General features: G+C 38.6%; 1 pseudogene; it reads right to left on the bottom strand.

The window, feature by feature from the left end:
- Window positions 1-4,503: 4,503 nt before the first annotated feature.
- Window positions 4,504-4,992, bottom strand: LOC100772737 (annotated as a pseudogene).
- Between the last annotated feature and the right edge of the window lie 2,211 nt (window positions 4,993-7,203).

Below are 7,203 nucleotides of genomic sequence, written 5' to 3'. Positions count from 1 at the left end.
AGATCAGAGGAAAGAGCTTGCATTAGCTAATTATAGAGGTCTGGAGGTCTGTACAGATAGGCAGGAGGCAAGATGGCTTGGCAGAGACAGGAAGTGAGATGGCTGGGTGGAGAGAGGATATAGGCAAGAGAAAACAGGAACTTGCTTTCTTTTCTGGTGAGAAACTAATGAGGTAAAGGTAGCCTTTGCTTGCTCCTTCTTCTCTCTGATCTCAGCATTTTTCTCTATATATGACTCTAGGATTTTATTATTTAGACCAAAATGAACTTCATTTACATATATCAGTGTGTACACACTTAATTTTGGAAAACAGACCTTTGGATCTACTGGGAGAAAAACTGTAACTGACTCTCTCAAATTAGTCAGATTGCTCAACATTGGAACACTGCTTCTGTTCTAGGTATGAGCCTGAGGTTTTGAACACCAGTTTCCTGGTGTTCATTTTATTTCTCTGCTCTTCTATCCTCTGGAGTCACTGGAAAGCTTCAGAAGTATTGGAGTTTGTCAGACGTTACAGAATTATAAAGACCCACTATACCTACCCATAGGATTACTGCAGTGTCACAGCTGGAAACAATGAGCCTCAGATATTAAAAAAAAATTCAGCCAAGACAGTGGCAAGGCTGGTCCTGAAAGGACTAATAAGCTGAAGTGATGATTCATTTAGTGCTTTCAAGATTAGAATATGCTAATTAATGCATGAAGGCACTATGGCTTCCTATCAAAGTGAACTTTACTTGAACCTGTTTCAAAGTAAACACCCAAGGGTCTGACATAGATGCATAAAAATTTGATAATTTAGATATTAAGGAGAGCCAGATGTCCTTTTATGAAATACATCTTTCATATTCTGAGTGCAGTAAGTACAAAAAGATGTGAGCAAGAACAGGAGACATCCCTAACAGCCCAAATCACATAGTATAATTGCTGGTGGGACAGTTTTTCCTTCTTGAATTTTACTCTGACATCTACATGCTGGGAATCGAAATTATTTTATGTAAGTTTGTTAAATATGTATGTTTGAGAAAGAACCTATTCTACACTTTTGATATATCCAGTCAGATTCTACCTAAATGCTTTGTTTTTCTTTCCAGATGAACTCCTAGACTTAAGTCCCACTTCCCCTTGTAGCTGATTAGGTGTGGCCTTGTGGAATATGGAGGGAAGAATGCCTGTCTTTTAAATGACAGGGCCATAAAGTTTGTCTATGTGTGAATTTATTTTCTTCCTTCTGTTTTTGTCCACATTTTGAGGACTAGGAAATAATTCCAAAGGGCTTAGAGGTACTACAGTCATTAGATAGAAGGAAATCACACTCTAGAAATTCAGAGTGGAAGTACCCTCTGTAAACACAAACTTAATATGGACATTTGCTGGACTGTATTAATCTACTTATCAACATTTGGCTAAACAGGATGGCTCAAGGTAGATACTCCCTCTGTTTTTTTTTTTTAATAAATTCATAAGGTGATCAAAACCAAAATGTGGAGATGGGAAACAGTAACCTAGTGAGGTGTCTGGACAAATCTTAAGTATCACACCTGAGTATATTAAAATAATTCTAGGGATACAGTTGGCTTTTTAGAAGACAATTTGCATTACAAAATTAATCTTAGAATAATATAAAAGAAAATAAAAACCATCCTCATCCCTTTCCAAAAAATGTAACAGTCTGAATGCCGTGGGCATAGACTCTTTTGGCTCAAGAGGTTATTTTCCCAAAACTGGTATTAAGATATAAATTGTAATTTAAGGTAAATGTAGACCAAATTTGGCTCTAAACCATTTTTTTGTGTATTTATTTATCCTGACATGCTCTTTGAGAACAGAGAGTACACATTTAAATAGCCTCAGATACTCCAGTTAGATTTTTGCTCATATAGAATACTTTGAGATTTCATTCTTCATTTTGTAGGTGAGGGGCGATTCTCCAGAGAGTTATATATATTTTTAGTCATTGTTTTCTCTGTATTTCTTACAAAATTGAATTTATATAGAAACAATTAGTTGATTTTCTTGGATGTCTTCTTTTCTTTATACCATTCTGCATGCAGTTCTTATTCTTTTCTTTTTATTAATTAAAATATTGTAGTCTTGTTAGAATGGATTACAAAACAGACCAACAACTTTCTCTGTGGTCAGTTCAGATGATTATGGATTTTCTTCTGGGAAACAGGGAGAATAATTATTTGATGGTGGTGAGGATAATGATGATAACAGACGATTTGATTGAGAGTCTTGTTACATAGTCCTGTTTGGTATCTATCTCACAACCATCCTGTTTCCTCCTCCAGAGACATCTCTAATGAGAGGAGCTGTTTCTGTGCTTGTGGGTGTAGTATTCACAGGAAGAAATTGTTCTTTAACACAGAATGACCAAGTCTAACTTTAATGGTTATCCTAGAGCCTTCATCCAGTGGCTGATGGAAGCAGAGGCAGACACCCACAGCTAAACACTGAACTGAACTCCTGGAACCCAGTTTCAGAGAGGGAGTAGTGATGAGCAAAGGGGTCAAGACCAGGCTGGTGAAACCCATAGAAACAGCTGACCTGAACAAGGGGGAGCTCATTGACCCTAGACTGAGGGCTGAGAGGCCAGTATGGGAGTGATCCAGATCCTCTGAATGTGGGTGTCAGTGAGGAGGCTTCAGCAATCTGTGAAGCCTCTGGTAGTAGATCAGTATTTATCTCTGGCTGACGAGTGGACTTTGAGAGCCCATTACACATGGAGGCATGCTTTTTCAGCCTGGACACATGGGGAGGACCTAGGCCCTGGCCCCCTAATATGACAGACTTTGGGGATCCCCCAGGGCAGGCATCACCCTCCCTGGGGAGCAGATGGGGAATGGAGTGGGGGATTAATGGGGGATGGAGGAGGAGGGAAGGGAGAGGGAGCTGGGATTGACATGTGAAGCAGGCTTGTTTCTAATTTACATAAAATAAATTTATAAAAAATGTAAACATCGTATCACCAAGTGTCTGTTAATTTTATTTGGTAAGTCAATATTCTAAAGCCTAAATCCCATTCAACTCTTTGCAAATAACTATGTTACCTTTGATTTTCTTTCTTTTTTGTTCTTTGGTTTTTTGAGACAGGGTTTCCCCGTAACTTTGGAGCCTGTAGACCAGGCTGGCCTCAAACTCAAAGAGGTCTGCCTGACTCTGTCTCCTGTGTGCTGGGATTAAAGGTGTGTGCCATCACTGCCCAGCAATACCCATGTTTTCTAAGTGATCCACAAATAATTTCAGTAAAAAGAGTAACCACTCACAAATTTAAAATGAGAAGGCATATATTCAGAGATGTGAAAGAGTTTGTTTTCCTCTCATCTGAGCAGTTCTTTCTTAAGTAATCAAGTCTATGAGCATAGTTTGGAAGGTGTTTACAAATCACCTCATGTAAATAAACTCAGGGTAACTGAAACAGAAAACATTTTTCTTTCTTAAAAATGAGAACTGAAACTAGCATGTTGTCATTCAATATAGTAGCAGCAAGTTTAATATAAGATTAGTATGCATAAACAAGTAACACAACTATCTAGAAATTCTTGTACCATATAACCCAGTATAATTTAGCCTAGATCTCTATCAATGTGGAGATGGTCTTAAAGATGTGTTTACAGTAGAATGAGGCCCTACCATACTGCAGTTATTAAAACTCTAGAAACCAGGCTATGATCCCAAGTTTAAGAATATGAAAGTAATTTCTGGAAGCTTAAGGTTTGTTTTCTAATGTGTGAGTCTAATGTTTTTCTAAAGTGAATAGAAACAGAATTTCCCAAATGAAGACATGTGAACCAAACTGGACTGTTGTACCCCTTGGTCTTTTGCCATTTGTTATTCATTATTTTGGAGTCTCTATTTCAGATTGCCTAGTTAACTTGATTTTCATTTGCAAGGCTTACTGCATTGAAAACAGTGCAGTAGTAGAGTCATTTAGTTTTACAAAGTTGAATGTGCAGTAGTAGAGTCATTTAGTTTTACAAATAGGGACCACAGAGAGGCTCTAACTTTAGTCCCTACCTCAACATATTAGTTGCTTTTTTTTTTATTTAATAAACTGATTTATTTAATGTCACCAAGAACAATATCTTAAATTTATTTAGTAACAGTATCAGTCTTTAATTCAAATGGATAAACTTGGTTATTTATGATATAACTCTAAACTGTACTGGAAATAAATTTAAAACCACCATGTAAATATAAATAAATAGCCTTTTCCTTTTTATTTTTTTATATGTGAGTTTTGCTTATGGCCGTGGACCACATGCTTACAGTACCTTCAGGGGCCAGAAAAGGGTATCAGATCCCCTGGAACTGTAATTACAATTGTTGGCAGTCATGTGGGTGCTGAAGATTGGTCCTTTGGAAGAGCTGAGGCATCACTCCAGGTTTCTTCTTCATATAGGCTCTGCACCTGTCTGAAGCAAGCCAAGTGATAAAGAAGACCTACATGTTGTAGAGTAGCCTTGCAAAGAACCTCCTCCTAGGAGGAGCAGTGGGCAGCTTGAGCAAAGAGCACATCCAGTTTCAAGAATCCCTTTTCTGGGATGGTTCCACGATTCTTAAACAGCAGTCTGCAAATTCCACAAACAAAGGCTCCTGCATGCAGGCATTCATCAGCTTTGCTTTGTTGTCACCCTGATCAAGGTTAACCATCAGCTGCTCAGGTGTGGGTTGAGCAGTAAACTTCTTAAAGTTGCAGATTCACCTAAACTCTTTAAATTCTGCAGAGACACTCTGTCTTCTTCCTCATCACTGTTGAGGAAGTCAGCTATAGAGGAGTCATCATCTTTGTTTTCCTCAGACCCTATATTCACCCACCGGAGCCACTGTTCTTCTGTTCTCAACAGGACGGGTTTCCGGGTTGCACTGCTCTTTGTGCTTCTGGAAACAAGTGACAGAGAAGTAGGGCACGCGGCAAGCCAGGCAGCGGTATTTGGGTTTCTCCAAACAGATCACGCAGACCACAGTTTCACTGTTGAGCTACGCCATGACTTCCCAAAAGACCCCATTAGTTGCTTTTTTTATTTAAGAATGAAAAGTAAAACAAACAACAACACTGCACGTCACTCTAACTCTTGTTACTCTGAAAGTGACAATAGAAGATGATGGAAAAATGTCTGGTGAGAATCCTTTAAAGTCCTGTATGCACGGGAACATCTTAAAAATCAGTATCTGAACTTCAACTTAAAGGAAAATGATTGCTTAAGTCAATGTTGTTTGAGATTTTTTTTCTTACACTTATGAGTGGACTTCATCTCAATTAGTACAATAATAGAACTTGTCTTCTGTGTTCCACCAAAAGGAAGTTGAACAACCTCATGGGCATCACCATTGCCAGTCTTTCTTAAGTTTCTTGTTCTCCTCTCATAAAAGACAAATTAGAATCGTCTCTGTTAAAGTTTCCTTTCCTGATGTTTAAGCAACATTTTCAACTGGAGTCCTTGAAGACACTGATTCCCCAGCAACATGTCCTGCCAGTGGCTAAGCACAAAGAGCCTTTGCTAAGCCCTGGCTGCTCTGCCCATTGCTAGGAAAGGATAGTTGCTCTGCATTATGCAAAGTACAGTGACTTCAGTCCTGAATATCGGTTCAATTGGAAAATTAGAGAAGATTAGGGAGCCCCCTAGACAAGAATTTAAGTTGTACAAGAGATAAAACAATTATGTTCTTTTATCATAGTTAATGATCTCCAAATGAACAGGTATGTTGCCTTGTAAGACACCATCCATTTGACATGGAATTTAGGAATGCTATTTAGTTTTGTTCCTTACTGACCATGTAAAACTCTAGTTTTAAAGTTTTCTTTTACTCATGGATTAAATAAAAACAGATGTGTGATTCCTACTTAAATGCATGAAAATGATATGTCTATTATTTTTGCCTTATTCTTAGTTAGGGCTTCTATTGCTGTGAAGAGACACCATGATCACTACAACTTTTATAAAGGAAAACATTTAATTGAGGCTGGTTTACAGTTTCAGAGTTTAGTCCATTATAATCATGGTAGGAAGCATGGAGCATGCAGGCAGACACAGTGCTAGAGAAGGAGCTGTGAGTTGTACATCTTGATCCACAGTCCTCAGTAAGTGAACTGCCTAAATGAGACCTTAAAGTCCATCCCCACAGAGACACACTTCTTCCAGCAAGGCCACACCTACTCCAACTTGTGCCACTCCCTTTGGGGGCCATTTTCTTTCAAACCACCACAACCATCAAATCTATTATTATTGTTATAAGGAAGAGAAAGAGATTAGGAAAGTGTGATACCACAGTAAATAGGTGAGTTGAATGTGGTAACATGGGTGTGGTACAATTAGAGTCTCATAGGAATGTTGTATTGGCAAAAGGAGGCAGTTTCCAATCATTTGTAGTATACACAAAACCAGGATTATTGACAAAGTGCAAGACCTAAAGAATCACAAAGCAATGGAATAGTCACCTAATTCAACATGAACTATGTTCCCTTATGGTGCTACAATTTTCAAAACAGAATAGTGTGCTGGCTAGTTTTATCTATTATCTATCTATCTATCTATCTATCTATCTATCTATCTATCTATCTATCTATCTATCTATCTATCATTTTATAGCTCTACTGCAGTTTCCTCTCCTCCTAGTACCCTCCATACTTCCCATCCCGCATTCTGCTTCATCTACTTTTCCTACATTTCTCTTTAGAAAGGGGCAGGCCTTCTATGGGTACCAACCCAGCTATACCACCACCCTTGGGCATAAATACCAAAGGACACTCCATCACATCACAAGGACACATGCTTAACTATGTTCATAGCAGCTTTATTCATAATAGCTAGAAACTGGAAACAACCTAGATGCCCCTCAACAGAAGAATTGATAAAGAAAATGTGGTACATTTACACAATGGATTATTACTTAGCTGTTAAAAATGATGACAACATGAAGTGTGCTGGCTAGTTTTATGTCCACTTGACACAAGCTGAAGTCACTGAACAGGAGGGAGCTTTAATTCAGAAAATGCCTCAATAAGATCTAAGCAAGCCTGTTGGGCATTTTCTCAATTAATGATTGATGCAGGAGAGCCTATTGTGGGTGCCCTCCTGGGCCTGGGGGGGGGTAATTGCTGGAGCTTCTGATTTCCATAACAAAGCAGTCTGAGAAAACCATAAGGAACAAGTCAGTAAGTAGCTCCATGGCCGCAGCATCAGCTCCTGCTTGGAGTTT

The sequence above is a fragment of the Cricetulus griseus genome, chromosome 2, assembly GCF_003668045.3.
Source record: "Cricetulus griseus strain 17A/GY chromosome 2, alternate assembly CriGri-PICRH-1.0, whole genome shotgun sequence".
In the NCBI taxonomy this organism is placed as follows: Eukaryota; Metazoa; Chordata; class Mammalia; order Rodentia; family Cricetidae; genus Cricetulus; species Cricetulus griseus.
Note: the sequence above shows the minus strand (reverse complement) of the source record. Positions and strands in the feature narration are given on the sequence as shown.